The 19,012-nt window shown below is 42.8% G+C and overlaps 1 long non-coding RNA gene across 9 annotated transcripts in view; it reads left to right on the top strand.

Moving 5' to 3' along the window:
- The window catches only part of LOC127066381 (uncharacterized), a 576,444-nt gene that overhangs the window by 36,469 nt on the left and 520,963 nt on the right, over positions 1–19,012 (top strand). Inside the window, exon 3 of one of the 9 annotated variants that reach the window (XR_007782369.1) lies at positions 16,732–16,910. The exons of the other annotated variants lie outside the window; for them this stretch is intronic. This is a non-coding gene — a long non-coding RNA (uncharacterized LOC127066381). Of the gene's footprint in view, positions 1–16,731; positions 16,911–19,012 lie in introns of those variants that run through there. 9 annotated transcript variants of the gene reach the window in all.

Genomic DNA, 19,012 nt, shown 5'->3' with positions numbered 1-19,012 from the left:
GATGGATATCGATTGGGAATATCGAAAAATGAGGTAAACGTAGACTAGACATCGAACGAATTATACGGTGAGAAAGATTAGTCAGACATGAACGACGATTGAGATGATCGATAAAAGAAATGGGAAAAAAGGAGAACTTCCATGGTTTTTCCTTCGATTGAAATTTTACGACGACGAAATCGACATGTATGTATTTATAAAGGTGTCAAGATTTCTGGATGAATGAAAGGATGAAATGTATTGATATCTCTTGCCGACTTTAACTTCGAGCGACGTACTAGCTTTATTCTGATTCAACGAATGAATCGGAGCACCGAAAATACCGAAGGACATGGACATGAATGGAGCGTACGTGAGTGTTGCACGTGCAGATGTTGAAGAGAGAAAAGGAAGCAGAGATACAAAGAAAACGTTATCACAGGTTGCTTGGTGACGACGCTGCTAGCTTTCTGTAAGCAGAAGGAAAGAGAAAGAGAGAGAGAGAAGAGGGTGAAGAAGAAAGGGAAGGTCCGAACTCTTCGTGGCGAATTTCATTTTATTTCCCGTCCACCTTCGGCCACCCTTTTGTGGAACGTCGTTCGGTCACGAGTACGACTTTCCGCCTTCCTCGCTTCTCCTCTCTTTGTTATCGAACGTGTATCCTATATATACATACAAAATAGAAAAGAAGAACGCGAGAAAGAGACACGACTCGAATCGAGAAGATGAGATACTTTTCTTCGGACGAGTGGCTTTCTTCGGGTCTTTCTTCGTTCCGCTTGAAGTTTCCTCCTGCTGGATCGAGGCAGCTCTAAAACGAAAATGCTTTCCCCTCGACTAGACGACCTTGAATTATCGTCCCTCCCCGTCGAATCTGTTTTCTTGTTTTCTACAAACTCTCGTTTATCGAGCGGTCGCATCGTCTCCCCGTTCGTTCGCGAAATTTATTGACCTCGCGCTCGTAGGCTCGGATGAAAATCGCGAAGGTTTCGTTGGAAGGCAGCAGAGAGTCGAGGTACTCGCTTGTTCAGAAAGAGAGAAACAGACAGAGAGAGAGAGAGAGAGAGAGAGAGAGAGAGAGAGAGCAGGAGCAACTTTCCGTTCTCATCGTGGCTGGTAGGTGCATAAAGCCTTGGAATTGCGTAAGACCTTGAACCTTCCTCCTCGCAGGCAGGCTGCGGCTATGCCATGGGACGCGTGCTTGCGCTCTCGATGCAAATGCGTAATTCGCCATTCGGAAAAAGTTTATAAAATCCATTCTCGGCGCGCGAAGAGCGGGAAGGGTTGCTAGGATGGGACTGGTATACACGACGGAGAGATAGTCACGCGAGGCGACGAAGGATCGAAGGAGCCGGCATTAACATAGCATTAACGACATAGCTGCACCGTAAGCTATCCGCTTGCTTTCGACGAGCAACAATGTTAATACGGCAATATATATTCATGCGAATTCGTAGACTCGCCCGCGCAATCGCCGAAGTGCGTTACGGGAATATAACGTCTGCGACCGATCGCGTATACTCGATTGTAAAATGTACCAATTCTTGTTCCTATTCCCTTCGATATCGTTCCATCTTGTCAGTAATCCGATTAATTCGATCCCTCAATCATCTTGCAAATGTATTACGATTGATCCTCGTAACGAGAGCTCGAACAAACTTTTTTCAATCGTAGATAGCCAACCAGTCGATAACATTTAATGGAATTAATTTTGTAATTTCGACGTTGTCGAAATGTGTTTTTCTTTTTTCTTTTCTTTTTTTTCTATTCTTTCTTTGTTTCTCAAGTTATCGTTAGTTCTCTTTAATAATTTCGATGGACTATGAAAACCAACGCAAATCTTTTAATCTATAGTGCCGTTTTTCGATCTCCGTACGAAGCTCACGCGCAAACGGAGATGGCGCCGATGGCGAGAATAAAAAGTGCTGGTTAGGTAGGAAGCATATTTGCATAGGTAATTGCTCGTCGCACGTGGCGCTTCGTTGTTCGGTATAATCGAATTGGGACGGTCGGTGATTTTATTTTTGCCGCTTTGACCGCGCGCGCTTGCTTCCTGGGATTTATTCCGACGAATCTGTCGGTGTAAATCTCTCGTATTTGTCGTGTTCGGTAGGGGTAAAAGAGAAGAGAGGAAGAGAAAGAGGAGGAGGAGGAGGAGGAGGAACAAGAGGAGAGAAGAGAGGAGAAGCACGGGATGATCGAGTTTCGCTCGATTTCGCGTCCCTTGTTGCGGCCAGATTTTCCATGCCCTCCCATCCTCGCAATAAAATGCGATATCTCGCTTAATGACGCGAATTAGTTTTGTTTTTCGATCGAATTATAGCTCAACTTCGTGCTCGCAGTTGGACGGTCGATCGTAATGACGATAGACCGCTGTCATGTCCTGTAAATATTGTAAGTATAAATCTTTATCCTTACAAGGAGCGAGTTATATTCGTGCATTAACAATATCTGAACGAAATAAGATTAAATAAAAGCGAGAAGAGTCTTCTCTTTCTTACTGTCATAATTTTTCGCTATTCCACCCTATTTTTTTTCACGCGTCACGCGAGATCGTAATTAAGTTTCGCCGAAAACGTATCCGCTTAATTACCGAAGCAACGATGGAGACATAGTAGTTCCGCTTAGGTGGTTTAGCCGTCTATGTTAACACGGATCTAGATCGTTGCGACAAAAGGGGAGAAAGAAAAAGGGAGAGAGAGAGAAAGCAGGTTGTCGTAGGCGTGTGCGATACTGGTGTGCGAGCGTGATCGCTCGATCGCTCCAGGGTGTCCCTTGTGTTTTCGACCTTGAGTTGCCAACGACACGCGTCATTGGCTCTCGCGATATCGTGTGTTCCGTCACCGACAGGAATTATTATCGAGTCGAGGGCTCCGTTATCGCGAAAGGTCGACGCGTAGATGACGATGACAAGGAGGAATAGGTGCGTTCCGTCTCTGAGCGGACGACTCGAGAGCTCGGTCTCTTTATTGTCGTTGTTCACCGAAGCAGATCAGTCGTTCGGGCTCGACGGCTTCGGGCGGGAAGCAACGCGTCTTTTGTCGCGCGACTAATCGCGCCCGATAAATAATTCCCGTGCAAAAAGCCGAACGAGGGAGGTTTCTCCTTTGCTTTTTCCGTCGGCTGAGGCGAATTGCTAGGTCAGAGGGCAAAGAAGAGAATAGACGAGAACGAAGGCCGCCGGGAAAAGAGAGATAGAAATAGAAAGACAGACAGAGAGAGAGAGAGAGAGAGAGAGAGAGAGAGAGAGAGAGAGAGAGAGAGAAGGAAAGGGAAATACTTTGACGGTGAAGGCTTTTACGGCACGAACAATCGATGCATCCTCGCGTACACTCTGGACTCGTACGGCACTGCACCGCACGGCACGGCACGGCACGTCAAGTCGACCCTTTATTCCCTGCGGCAAGGCGCGCGTACAACCCATCCCATTTGTCTCTTGGACTTGGAGACGTAAGTCGAGCTTATTCGTAAAAATTACTCCTAAAGCGTAGCCCGCCTCTATGCGACTCTCACGATCTGGTAAAAAATTCATGATTAAGCGAACCGTGGAAAGCGGAATTCGAGGTGTTAGCATCACAAATGGTACGTTTGCGTCTCGCGAAATTCATTCGGTAAAAGCAGCAACTGCAACTGGCGGTGCGAGAGAACTCTCGCGTGAAAGAGAAGGAGAGAAAAAGCAAGTGGAAGAAAGAGAGTGAGAGGGAGAGGGAGGGGAGAGGAAAAAGGAAGCAGAAGGGACGGTGAGAAGAGAGAAAAAAAGGTAAAAGGCACGGGCAATTGTTCGATGCGGACTTAAGGATATACGAGCGGTAGCACAGGTTGCCGGTTACTCGACAGAGAGAGATAGAGAAAAAGAGAAAGAGAAAGATGGAGAAAGATTTAAAGCTCGCGCTCTACAGAGTAAAGAAAAGGATAGCGAGCATGGGTAGTAGAGAATTTAGCGCATTATGGCGCGAGTTAATATTGGGCGGACAGCGGGTGGAGTCCACTGCCACTAAATATACTCCGTTCTCCTCCCTATCCACGGTCTTACTTGGTCTGCACTTGAAAACCCTCAAAGTCCTCGCGGTGCAATGAGCACACCTCGTTTCATTATCGTCGCGGGCGCGCCGCGAAAAGAAATGCACGAGGACCGCTCCTTCTTTCCTTCCGCGCCATTATAGGCCGACGAATTAAGCTTTAGTATGACCCTTTTTATTTCTTTTGCTCCTTTAACACTTCCCTTGCGAGTTTATTTGCATACGTTGCTTTAAAAACGTAAGAGAATTAGAGAGAAAGGGAAAAAGGGATTCCGGTTAAACTCGATTGCTCATTTCGAGTCAAATGCTTATAAAAGAACGCGTAAAACGTTAACAAAGGATTTAATCTATATTCGATTAATTCATCGAAATTGGAAACCTTCGAAAATTCGAGTAGGTACCTATGTACGTGTTTTACACTAGAGTTTGATTAAACAATCGGACTGAGCAAATTGATGCTTCTCTTTTTTAAAAGACGCGTTTCTATTTCGAAGATTAATCCTTCTCGTTTTACCTGCCAACTAACGCGCACTTTGTCCGAGTAAAAAGAATCCGTGTCGATCCGCGAAAATATCGTCGATCTATCGAAGAAAGTCGTAGTTATCGAAAATTACGCGCGTACGAGGAGGACAATATCGAAAGAATCGGTACGTTCGCGAGTGAGAAAACTTTTCAATGGATTTTCTGGTTCCACTTTCTTTCATTTGGTCCTCTATTCACTCGATTCACTTAGTCAAGTTTTATTCGCTCGCAAAGTTACGACGTTTCACTGCCACTCGCTCGATTATGCAACTTCGGGTATCTCCATTCCGGTCTGACTTTTCACTTCCGTTTCTCTCTCTCTTTCTCTTTCTCTCACTCTCTCTCTCTCTCTCTCTCTCTCTCTCTCTCTCTCTTTTCATCGCGCTCCTCTGTCTCGTTCGTTTTCTCTTTCCACCCACGCTTTGGCGCATTGCCTTCGATTTGTGCGACGCCTGAAAAATCACGAACTCCTCCTTCGGTGCTAGCGAAGCGATCCGTTCGTCGAAGTAATTTTGGGTGCATCGATTTTACGCTTCGTACTTTTTCGATCCTTCTTTCTCGAATCTCTTTTCGTTTCTTTCGACGTTATTTCCGTCTTTCGCCAAAAAGAAAAAAAAAGAATTCAACGTTTCACCTGTCCCCGATCGAATAAATTTTTAACTTGCTCCAGAGATAAACGCAACCTATTTTTATTTAAAATTCTATTAACGCCCGTGCGGATGGGAGATAATTTTTCTCAACGAAATACCGTTCGGAGTTCACGAAAAGCTCCCTACCAAATCTGTATGTATATCGTTCGGAGAAAGGTATCGAATGGGAGATATTGGAATACGATTTGATCCTACTGACGGAAGGAAAATCGTGCGAAGGCAGAGGACTCGACCGAGCCGATTTGTAATGCAAAAGCGTATTATTTTTTAAACGTTCCACATTAATCGAATATCGGTCTTTCGAAGCTCGATGCCTTCGTTGGCACGGTTGGCAGTTATAAGAGGAAAAAAGAGAGAGAGAGAGAGGAAACGAGAATAGAGAAAGAGAGAAAAAGGACGGGAATAGCGAGCAGGAGAGAGTGAGAGAGTAAAAGAGGGAGTACCACGGCCCATTCCGGGACACCTCTTTCAATTCCTCGCGATATCGGGTTCTCCTTTTAAGTCGAGGTTTATGCCTTCTAAAAGGAACGAATCGTAATACAATGCTATCGAGTAAAATTTCCGTGCGAATGGCTCCTGGCACGAAATTCCGTCTCGATTTAAGCGCACGAGCGAAGATTACGAGCACCGTCGTTTTACTATGTAGAAGTCTCGTTCACCGTCTTACTTCCATCTCGTCGTAGAAAGTTCTTCTTACGCTTCTTCGATCCATCGTATTTGTACGAATCCAAGGTGCTTCGTAACGAGACGAGTACTCTCGGCATAATTTCCGCTCACGAAGGATCGTGGAAAAAATTTTTGCCGAAGGTAGGTTAAGGGGTGACTCGTTATCTTCCTCGGTATTATCCCTGCTAGCTTTATAGCACAATAAATGCATTACACTAAGAAGCCGCTGTAAAAAAGTTTGCCCCAGTTGCCAGAAACGATGATAGCGCGTCGACTAAAGGGAGTCTAGAGGGCGTACGACGTGGCAACGTTCCCGCTCCCCGGAGGGTACCGGAGAGAGAAAAATGAGATTTACGGGTTACTTTAAGCTGTAACCGGGCAGAAGTTTTCAAGACGACTGTTCCTCCCTTCCGGCCGCACATTATCACGATCCGGCTTTTTGTTAAGGCTCGGGAGTTAACGCTAGGCACCCGACCAAGCGACGTCACATAATGAGAATAACATCGTAACGTTCGTATGCTTGCGCGTTTGAAAAAAAAAGAAAATAAAAAAAAAGAAAAGTAAGGAAAGAAGAAAGCACCAAAGAACGAGAAAAAGGAAGGGAAAAAAAAGGAAAAAGCACAAAAGAAGTTTTTACCAGTCTTGCAGCCGAGCTTGGCACCGCTCGTTTTCCCCCAGCTCGAACGCCGTTACTAATTAAACGAAATAAAGTTCTCAGTTCTCTACGGTGGGAATCCAGAACGATGTACTTAAACGTGTTCGCGAGTGGAATTTCAAGAGAACGCGTGCAATTTCACAAGGGGAATGTCGAACGTAAAATTAATACATCGAACCGTAGAAGATTCTTTCCCAAATCGGACAATTTTCTTTCTTACTCTATTTACAATGAAAGTGCCTATGAATTTTTAAGACTGCCACGACGTACAAGACGAACGTGGGAGGTTTTCTTACGGTTACATACGTATCAGAGGTATCTATAATTTGCGAGACGATCGCACTTATGACGCTGCTATAGCTTTCTTTACCCTGTCACGAGGTACTCCCTCTCGACGTTATAGACTACACGGGTTCTTGCATGTATCGTTCGAGACTGGTCGACGACCCTTTTGCTTCGTCGATGTGCGTCGTCGAACCACGAGTCGTACTACCCTAGCAAGGTGCAGAGAAAAGATAACCTGTCTTTCCGCTCGTTCTTACAACTTCGACTTTGCCACACGTGAATCGTAAGTATTTATCTAATACGTATGCGTCCTTGTAAAGCGTGTAAGTGTAAGCGAACACCACGTATGCACCAAGAAAGAGGAAACTTGCTATAAGAATAATAGATGAAAGCAAAGCGAAGAAAACCTTCCTAAGAAAAGACGTGAAACATTAGATATAGATATAGATATATAGACTGGACAGTAGATATCGCTTTGCACGGTAATTTCCTTATGATTAATTATTTTCTTTATGACTATGCGCTACTACAGTCACTTTTATAATAATTTACATCAACAAAGAATCCAAATTTAGAAAAAAATTTTTCTTTGTGCATCAATTATTTTCGGGATGACAGGAGTTGCTAGGCTCTTAGTAAACACATATTATTTAAATATGTATAACTTTGCTAAAGTAACGTACACATGAAATATTCAACATTTTTTAACATTTCTCGTGCCTTTCTTCGTCAGAGTAAGAAAGATCGAGCGAAGCCCGGATCGTGTCGAGTTGTGATCGAGCTGGGCCAAACCAGGCCAAACCGGGCGGGGCTATATCAAACTAGGCTTTGCCAAGTTAGGTGATTGAAGCCGTACTAAATCGGGCTGGGCCTTGTAGAGTTGCAACAAGTCGATGGGTGCGGGAAAGGGCCGGGCCAAACCAAGGAATCGGATCAAAGCGAAAGGATGAAGGGCTGAATCAAACTGGGGGGCTGTACTAAGTTAGGCCTTGCCAAGTTAGACAGCCGAGTTCGTACTAAACCGAGCCTTTTCGAGTTAGGATGGATCAACGGGCACGGGCATCGAGTGGGACCGTATCAGGCCGATATAAACATGAGAGATTGAAAAATATGAGTTCAGCCGATGGTTAGGTTACGCGTGAAATCGATATAACCTACATAAGCTTATACATTGATACGATAATCCCATGATAGGGACATTATTCCCTCGTTACACTTGTAGTTCATATTTTGTCGATACCTGTCGCTAAAGTTACGCACGTTTCGAGCGAATGGTGATGAACAGCCCTAACGTTTTTCTTTCTATTTCGATATCTGAAATTCTTCCTCCGGTCGAGATTCTTTTCTGCACAAAACTATTTTTATCGAAAAAGTTAGTCTGCAAGGTATTAAATCCTTTGAGATCCATCAGAGAAATTCTTCGAATTCACAGTCTATTTTAAAGAAGTCGAACCAAGTGGTATGAGAAAGAGAGATAATTCCTTTTAACTCGTATTTTTTTCTCAAGTCGAAGTCGCTCGGTATTCTCGAAGAATATTCTTATCCAACTTCCGATTGATAATTATATCCATACACGAATTTGAACTCGTCGTCTATCTAGGCCATCCATAAGCCGAGCATTGTGGCACAATGACAAATTACTCGGCTCAAGATATAAATAAAAAATGTGGACCCTTCTCAAAACCCAGTAGTAACAACACACTACCATTTTCGGCGCCGTGTCAGGACGTTTGATGTAACGTCCTATATGCGAGGAGCGAACAATCAATCATCGGACAATATTTATTTACATGAAGCTCGTTGCCAGTGACGAGCCAGAGGGGGAGAGATAGAAAAAAGACACATTTGCCTTCCTTCCATTCGTTGGACTCCTTTCTCTCTCTCTCTCTCTCTCTCTCTCTCTCTCTCTCTCTCTCTCTCTTTCTCTTTCTCTCTTTTGACGCAAAAGAACGCAAAGGGGAAACAGAATGGGTAGAGAGATCAACGCATTGTCATGATGGTGAATGCGGTTTGATCGTCGGAAAGGATAGATTTTATGTCGGAAGAAGGAACGAGATAGAAACTTAGGGATTTCACAGAGGGAGAGCCGAGAAAACGAAGGTGAACGAAGAAGCGCGAAAAGCGATGCTTCCGTCCTCAAATTACTTTCATCGGTCACGTGTTTTTTTTCCCAGGGGATCGAAACGTAGACATGAAAAGAAAAGACTTTTCACGATTTTTGCTGCTTCCTCCTCTATAACAAGAATTTCCAGATCTTTTTTGTCCTTATCTATCTTTGACTCCCTCTCTGATGTCCCCACCCTCCGACTATCTCCTCTCTTCTTCGCTCTTTATTTCTTATCGATCTCATTTTCAGACGAAAAGGGAGATCGATCGATTACAATTCCATCGTCCTTGAACTTTCAAAGATATACCTTTTTCTCTAACGTTTGCAATAAATGCACTGTAAAAAATTTCATCGAACGATTATTATAGACATTAACTTCTAAAAAACATTCTAAAAGAAATTCTAAAAGAAATTCTAGAAAAATTTCTTTCATTCCTGTTCTTTTTTTTCGTATTGTTTTACGTAAAATGAAAAAGCGAAGAAGTTTTTCTTACGTACTCGAGACAAGTGTCATTACGATTTCGTTTTGTCTCTCTCTCTCTCTTTCTTTCTCCCTTTTTTTCTTTTTCTCTCTTTATCTGTATCTCACTTCATCTTCTCTCTTGGGAATAACAACGAGGGATCAACGAGGAAAAAAAAAGAGAAACGATCACCAGTAAGCAAGATCGTAACGAGGTGGTCCCAGTTCCCGGAGCATCAATCATCCGCCTCTAAATACCATTTTTACGTGTGCTATCTTCATCGGTGCGCATGTGTGCGTAAATGAAGAACGAAAATATATGTACTTACATACGTAAATCTCTTACCGTTCCATATTCCTTTCTTCTGACATCTATATTCCATATATAAGAAATACGAGCGTATATAAACAGTCATTTTGCGGGAAGAACGGCAAAGGACGACGGTACTTTCAACATGGCTGCTCTGTCATTAGGAACGAGCGAAGGTGACGCTAATTAAGTCGAATTACAGGTAGGAAGAGTTTCTGTCACGACTTTTTTGAAAACAATCGTTTCTTCTTTATTTCGCATTAAACAATCGTTTGACCAAATTGTATACAAATGCGTCACTTACTTTGTATTGTAATATATTTATATACATGCGATTAGATTACGTAGCTGGAAAAGTGCGTAGTATGAGCGAAAGTTAGATTCGGACAAAAAATCTTTAATGTTTTTGTTGACATCAAAAAGTTTGCATGGGTCCAAAAGACATCCTCGCTTAAATATTTTATATTATTTTTAATATATATATATATATATATATATATATATATACATTGTAGTTTCATATTTTTGTGTAATTGCGAATGCGCTAAAATACGACTGTCACAATTATATATTATGGATTTGAAAAACTATTATATGACGCTATTGAGTACGTATTCGGTTCTAGACTTATGCTTGTGGGCCAAATAATGTATATAGCAAATCGATAAGTTAATTTTTCGGCTAGGATCCAAGAGCGATAAGTGCGATAAAAGCGTACGATAGATCGTAGATTTGAGTCAGTCTATATTTCCTATAGCGCTTGACGTTTTTATAGACTAATCGTACACGAGGTCACTCGGCAAGCGAGTTATTTTCGTACCTCCTTTCCGGGAAGATCGCGAGCCCCAGCTGAAATCGATTTCGAGTTATCACGGACGGGATACCACAAACGAAGTGATGGTGCGCGCGAAAGCCGTGAAAAATTGTGTACACAAATGCCGGACAGGGTGGATAGGAGGAGGAGGAGGAGGAGGAGGAGGAGGAGGAGGAGGAGGAGGAGGAGGAGATGGTGGCGGTGGTGGTTGCGATGGTGGTGGTGGCAGTGGTAGTGGTAGTCGCTAACCTGAAACGATTCCCCGTGGGCCATTAGTCATCGAGCCCAGGACCACGGACAAAAACTAGCTTACGTACGAATGAATATGAATACGTAGGGGGTTTCGCTGGCGTTGCCCGCAAAGTCGCTAAAAAAATTATAGAGAATTTAATTTCCGTCGGGAAGGTCACGCCGGTGTCCGGCTCTGTCGTTTGTTCGAAAAATTCCAACTTTTCTTCTTCCTCTTATTTCTTCTCTTTTTTCTTAATGTCATAAAATAACATTTTCCTCGACGAAAAACACAGGTATTTCGGTAAAGTAAGCAGGGTTGAACGCGAGGACATTTTTCGCGATGTATAAAACTTTCGTAACTCGAGATTACTCTTTTTCGGATCTTTCATGTCGTTCCAGTTTTCCCTATCTCTTTATCCTGCTGACTGACCAATGACCATTCTCGTTGTGGTACCGGAAACACACGAAAGATTCGACCTCCCTCCTACGAATCAATAGTTTCTCCTAACTGCTTGACAAGTTTTCGACCAAAGTAGGTGACTGAGTTTCGAAAGTACTTGGATGAATTACGTCATAGGATTAACCTGCGGATTCTTGGACTAGGGAGATATGTTTCGGCTCTACTTAGGATATTGCATATTCTTTTAGTGGAACAAGAAAATACAAGAAGTATGATTATGCAATTATAAATCGATCTTTGCAATACCTCTCTATTATTTTCGCGTAGATAAGATAATCAGTTCAGCCATATAATGGCGATCAAATAACGAAACAGTCCATCAATTTCATACAAGTACCTAGTGGTGAAGGCTGAGATAAGCATGAGAGAGCACGGAGTTAGAGAGAGAGAGAGAGAGAGGGAGAAAGCGAATCCTCAAAAGCGGAAACCATTCTGTTACCACTCCACAATCGAGGAAAATGGCCTCGGATTATTAATGCCGCGGTATGATCGCCCGAGACGATTAATGGTAATGCTATTCTACTCTGCACTAATGCACGTAATAACGCTTTCCTTGGGAATTAGACGATGCGTTCTACCTCCATATTCAACTCGGCCTTCATCGATCGAGTTTCTATTCGGGTTAAATACACATCTACAGGGAGAAAAAAAAGTATTCGCGAACCACTTAAAATCGAATAACTCCGTATAGACTAATCCGAAAGATATGATATTCCTGATATTAAAAACGACTTTCTAAGAATGCGAATGCATGTTTAATACGAATAGACATAATTGTAGGAAATAGAGAGGAAATTACTATGTTACGCGATAACGTAGAAGGTTTGACATTTGAAATTTCCATGCATGCTTTCGGTGCATAAGCAGTGCGTGTAGATAGCAGGAACAGTAGCGGGATGCCAGTCGACGTGCCGCCAACTCCGCAGAGGTATCGAGAAGCGCGCGCATTGCGAAATTTTCCGGCTGGAAAGATGGTTTAGATAGTGGGGAGGAGGTAGGTTGGGGAAGTGGCTTGGTTGGGATAAACTTGGACGTGATGTCTAGTACATAGCTTGACAGCGACTTGATCCTCTTCGTCGAGCGGAGCACGTGACGGCTGACTACTATTCCTATCCCACCTCGGCAATATTAATAATGCCAGGAATTTCATTACGAGTTTCAACGGTAGCACCTAAGCGTCTCTAGACCTATTCGTTCGCCTACGTTTTGTCTCATCTATAACTACAAACGCATCCGATCAAGCCCTACCGCAATTCCCTCGTTCCTTCTCCTAGTTCCTGTCGACCTTGATACAGTCATAAAGACTAGAGTGAGAATACGTCGATGCCGAGTATAGAAGCCGGTACATAGGGAAGCTCGTTTCGTGTCACGACACGAGGTCGAACGAGTTCGGTGAATCTGGATACGAGCGATAGTATAAGTGAAAAGCCTTTGGGACGCCGTGTTATAGCGATACTATCAAGTTCCTCGATGGCTTTCTAAACGAGATTAATCGTCTCACGATGTATACATAAGTAGTTCACTTGACGAAGCGCATCAAACGCTCCTTACGATCGGTTCCTTACAAGTATTTCCATATGTAACTAGCTAGGTACGTAAGATATGGAATCTATATAAAAGTTTCAAATGATTTTATTTCCGCTTTCCGCTCGGCGAACAGCGACCTCGATGATAATATTATTTCGTGGACTTTGCCGTTTATCGAGTCGATAAAACGCATGGATGACTTTGCGATAGCGTTTGAGAGTATTTTTCGTAGATCGACGGTTCAATGATTCTTATATCGAATAAATATTTTTCCGAGTCTCAGGGTTTATCGAAATACGGTAAATCGAACGATGCTTTCGCACGCTCTAATGCTTGTCCTTGGAAAAGGCACGCGAGAGCTCCAGCAACCGCCCGAAGGAGGCATCTTTACGAGACTTTCAAAGCTTCGTGATTTTACAACTCGTTGAGCTCATTTCCTTACTGCCCTACCGTCGCATAACTTTGATACTCGATTTTCACCACTTGCCGGAACTTTCCTTCCCTGCACGCGCATAAAATTATTTCGTTGGGAAAATCGCGTAGCCGTTCATTTCACTTTCTTTTAAACCCGCGTATGATTAATGTTCGAAACTTTTCAAATATTTTCCAAGGGAAAAAAGCGAAAGGAGAAGCGAGGAGCAAACGTTCGATTTTGGATAAATAAAGCGACTAATTTCGATTAATGCACTCGACGTAAATGAGCTTTTTTAATCTTGCAGACATATGGTAATATACTTGTATGTAAGTATATCTCGAATAAATTTCCAATCAAGGGAGGCAAACGTTCGCGACTGTAATAAATCCGAGAGATGGAAGATTTAATAATTCAGAGAAGCGAAGGCAGAACCTACATACAATATAGGTTTGGTTACGTATAGTACGTTGCCGTCGCTGCTGTCGTCGTCGCCATCATGTCAACGGAATTGGGTCATCCTAACACAATGATTAATTGGAGCGTAATCAACGTTAGATTGCCTCTTCGGTTACTCGTAAGCGGGGGTTGCTCAGGTAATTCGCGGTAACCAATCGCGAGCCGTACTGATGTACTTCAAATTCGGCAATGGCCTCGATGCATGTAACTACCCTGCTCGCTTCTGTGATCGATGCGTTCGACTCGATGCTCCCTTGGGAAAAGCCGGCGTCTTTCGAAAACAATCAGTCAACGATCCGATCGATCGATCGCCAAATGATCGATGATGAGAGAAGGATTTGGTGAAGGCTGTCGTTCTCGATAGGAAGGGAAGAGCAGGAACGCGATGTAAAAATAAAAAAAAAAGGAAAAGGAAAAAAGGCCAAGCGTCTTGACGCAACTCAGACGCGTGCTTCAGTCTCGATAGTTTTGGCCTGCTTGAAGGAGATAAGCTTTCGTTATTTTACGCTGGTTTAAGAAGGACGACACGCGATTCGCTGAGTCGAGATCGAGACGATCGATCATACGCCCGAATAGAGGAATCCCTCTGTTTGACTACTGAAAATTAGTTTGCCTTCGACGTCCTATACTTATAGAATACCTTTCGCTATTCGTTAAACCTTCGAAAATGTTCTTATTACGATCCTACGAAGAGAGAATTCTACGATTTTTATCAATCGCGTCGAGACTCAATTGTTCTGCGAATTTTCGCAAAAGCTCTACTCTTGCTCGAAAAATATTTCTTATGATAAAGTTATCATTTATATATGCACCGATTCCACGTTAGTCGCTACATATCGGTCAGCATTGAAATCTATTGATAATCGGTTTCCCGCCGATTCCACAAAATTTCTATTCTATTTGGCAAGTTCGCCGTTGTTCTGAACATCGGAGAACGTATAATCCACAAACCCTACGGTAGTCCTGAAACGTTGGAAAGTCAATTAAACCTCGAAAATTGCATTTAAGAGCGCCTTGTTCGAGATAGCAGATGCAATTGCAGACACGGTTACAAAGGGCGAGGTATCCGGACCTCTCGGTTTCCTCTCTCACCCTTCACGTAACTATGGTAATGCGAAGGAAGCCGTAGCACGGTATACTATATTGTATAGGTATAGTACCTTTAAAGCGAACATTTGTAGTTAGAAGCGTTGGGTCAAAGGGTATCTATAAAGGTTCATTGCACCTGCCATTAACGATATGGTCAACGAGTCAACGATGTATGTTACTATTTCTCTGGTAATTGCGCTCAGCTGTTTGGCATGCTCGACGGTAAATCAATTAGCAAATCGATTTATGTCGATTAGCGTTAAACAAGGACGATGACGAAGACAGAAACGAGCGACGTTTGCTCGTTGAAAAAGGTAGGAAAATAAATAATAATCCCGATAATTGATAAGGACGCTAATGAGTAGCGCACTTTTCATCGGTCATTAAAAGCGCGAGCGTTATTCGGAATTTTAAGTATTCTCGTAAGCTCATGAGGTTAAATAAAATTTAATGAAAGTTGGCATCCGTAAAGCCTGTTACGACGTTCTCTCCTTTGCAATATCTTTTTCTTTTTGTTTCGCTCGCTCTCTCTCTCTCTCTCTCTTTTCCCGTTTCTTTGTTGCTGTCTTTCTCACGGATCCACGTATAGTTGAAAGAGGAGAAAACATCTTGGCGTTCGGATTGTACGGCCAAGATTCCACAGTTATACGCATGGCGAAGTTATCGCGCTCGTTCCTTCAAGAATAGGTAGGTATCGTGCGCGAGAAGACACGAAGGAGGATATACCTACGAGGAGGTTGTATCCTACACGGGTAGGAAATGCGCGAGAAAAAGTGAAAGACAGACGGACGGACAAGAGAAGGAGTGCGATGAGAAGAGAAGAAGAATGTTGATTGGCCTCAAATTGAATCCCGTCCATTTATCACTCTCATTCTTCTTCCTTCTTCATTCGCGAGCCATACGAAACGAAAAAGAGAGAGAGAGAGAGAGAAAGATAGAAAGAGAGAGCATCTTTAGCCCCTAATTCGGTGCCATCGAGGAACAAAAATCGAAACGTTCCTCCTCCTTCTTCTTCGTCTCTGATCACCACCCTAAAAGTTGCGAATCCGATTCGTGGAACGTAGGTCCACTTTCTTCGCAAGAAAGGGTCATTCGCACCACAATCCTTTTGGCACGATCGGTTATACGCGCACACGGACAAACGTCTGAGATGTTTTTTTAACGACTCACGGAGCCATTCCCGCTGTTTTACAGGGATGTAAAATTAATTAAAGATTCGTAGATTAAATGGGAGGGGAAAGAAGAGACAACGCGATGTCAAGACATTATACCGGATCGGACGACGTCGGGGTAGAGTAAAATCTATTAGGTGATTCTTTTTGTTTGAGTCGAAAAGAGAGGGAAAGAGAGAGAGAGAGGGAGAGACAGCTGGAGGTCGCGTAAGACGAGGCAATTAGAAAGAGCCGAAAGCAGAAATGGAAAGCGATCTTGCACATTCCTTTCTCCCGACCGATTATGATTTTACTATCTTCTCGATCATCCGTAACACGCGAATATTATTATTTTTTTTTCCTTTCTTGGAAATTATGTAAAGCGAAATCGTACTCGAGTTATTATTGCTGTTATTAATGTCGTTATCGAGGTCGAAGCGATAGACGGCGCCACGTAGATAACGCAACGATAGATAATTACAGGCTTGCAGATCGTTGAGGAAGCTAAGAAAAGTTTACCCTTGACAAGGAGTAAGTAGCGTGAGTAATATCGTTAACATCTTCGCTTTTTCTTACGGCTTCATGATAATCGTTATAAGGATTCTTTAATTATCAATGAGAGAACGCAAAGTTATAAATAATTAAAATCATATTTGTTCTGCGAACACGTCCGTAGGTAAAAGTTTATCACTTTCATAAAGTTTTGCATTGAAGACGAAAATTAACGTCGTTTTGTTTGAACGTCGTAGATTTCCCTCAACGCAGCAAGAGAAATCGGAACATGCATACATATTTATACTACACTATATTCAATGGACGTATACACAATAAATTTACAATTGTGCCTGTATAAGGTTTCCATAGCACGCGTATCACATACACAAATCTGCATTTCAATTTTTAGTCTAACAATTATATTTGTTCCTTTGTTTCAGGTGAGTTCACTTCATGCATATTTTGATGACAGTACGGTCCCGAGCGAGTAAGTAATCCCGCATGACTTTACTTCAAGGAAACCCATGTTTGACAAGTTCGATGGGTTAGTGAAAAAAGAAAAAACAGAATAAATTCCGAGCGTTAATTTTGCTGATCGTTGCGACCGTGTTCTTTCTATATTCTTCTTCTTTCATCTTTACGTTCGCTCGGAAGAAACTGGACGGGTCCCGAGCTTCGTAATAAGGGTACGATACAAAATTTCATCGTGCGGGATCGCTTATTACGCTCGCTCGATCATAAAAAAGCTATTCTTCTTGGTATGCCGGCTATTCGAATAACCGAAAGAAAAGACTTCAATTCGCGAGATGGAAAGAGAAAGAGATAGATAAAGAAAGAGAGAGGGGGGGGGAGGGAACACGACGTTGAAGCGACGCGTATCGAAGAAGGATAATTAATTTAAAGCGAGGGCCAGCGATATAATTCAATCTCCATTGTCGAGACTAATAGTAAGACACGATGGGTGGATCTGACTCCGATTTTTAGGTCGCATCACCACCGTCGAGCAATCTTTAGCGAGTTAATGAAGTAGCTCCTTATTAGGTCGAAGCCATTGTAACGGTCGAACGTTACGAGGCTCTTCGCACCCTTACGATTTTTACCGTTCTATTCCGCGTCTCAAAAATTGCTTTTTTCTTTTCTGCGTTATTACCAACGTCAGCGAAGCTTCTCTCGTAGAAAGACGGAGAACTCTTCGTCTTCGGCTTAATCGACGGTATTTGAGCAACGCCGTAGCGTCGGCCCTTCCACGAGCAATTAACCGAGCAATTTGCAGTCCTAAAAATATTGTATTTAATGATAGACTCCTTAGAAGTCCGGGGCTCGAAACTATAGATTACATTGAGACAGGATAATTGGTCGGTACGGACCACTGGCTTGCAGCTGCTTGCCCCATTATAATTGCAGCCTACTAAGATTGGTGGAAAAAATGTAGGTATTATTCGTTTATTGGCGCAATTTTTTATCTTTGTCAGCGAGAATCTTCAGCTATATCGCCACTGGCGTGTGCGACCTTCGAACCCTCTTCGAGCTTCTCATCTCTCTTTTTATCTCTCTCTCTCTCTCTCTTTTTCTCTTTTTCTTTCTTTTTTAATTTATCTTTTTTTTCCTTTTAGTTATAAAAAGTAAGAATTAATGTCATTTTTCATAAACTCAAAGAACCTACGACCTCATGCGGATCGATCGATAAGGAATAAAAATGTTCGAACGAAACGAGCGTATTCCTTTACGCGATGTTTTTCATGAATTTCAAAGAATGATTAACAAACATCGTGCATGTATACATCAATATTAATAGTATCGATCATCCCGCGGCAATTATTCGTATCGCGTAAAGGCGATAGCAGGTAGACATTTTAAGGGACGTTAGAAACCGTAGCGATCGTCGAGGTAAATCGTAGGAAGTAACGAGATAATTAATGTGTTCTCACTATGCGAACGCGTAGACGTCGATTATCGAATGGTGCAAGCGTTCTCGTTAGTCATCACTTTTCGAACGGACTTTTCCTCGTCGTCGTTTCCCTTCCCCTTCCATTTCACTTTAACGACGCGTCCTGCCGTTGGCAACTGGAGGCGAGCGCATTTGTAATTGGCTTTGAAGTTAAAAAGAGAGTGCGAATGTGTTACGGACTCCTGTATCCCTTCCAACGAAATAGACCGATGGCCAATTATTAGCCGGCGAAGAATCTTTTTCGATATTTTATTATTCCATCGTATATGGTTCCTCTCTTGGCCGAACCATAACTTTGAATTGGCTATTCCGTGACCGTGTAGAGAATGCAAGCGAGACGACTTCTCTTGGTTAAGCAGCTTCCAAGTGGGCTTCACGTGATTACGCCTATACCTGATTCGTGCTGCTTCAAGAGGATGAGACGAACACGAGGCGGCTACGAACTGGCTGTTTACATTACGTAGCTCCAGGATATATAAGGACGTGCCATCTAACTCATCCGTTACTAATTGGCTTGTCCGAGCCAATATCTCTCCATCTTTCTCTATCGTTTCATACCTATATCTACATATAACAGCTAGACGATCATCTCGTTTGTGCCTTTCTCGTTACTTCCACGACGATCGTTATAGTTTCATTACTTTACTCTCGTCGTCGTCGCGTTATTCCTCTTTCTTTTGGAAAGGAGAAAAGAAAGAAAAAATAAGAGAACGAAGAGTTCTATATTCCAATGGCACGAAAGGCCGCATGCTTAATAGGTAAACTACTGGGTC

Source organism: Vespula vulgaris, chromosome 9, assembly GCF_905475345.1.
Source record: "Vespula vulgaris chromosome 9, iyVesVulg1.1, whole genome shotgun sequence".
In the NCBI taxonomy this organism is placed as follows: Eukaryota; Metazoa; Arthropoda; class Insecta; order Hymenoptera; family Vespidae; genus Vespula; species Vespula vulgaris.
This window is presented reverse-complemented; position numbering and strand designations above follow the sequence as displayed.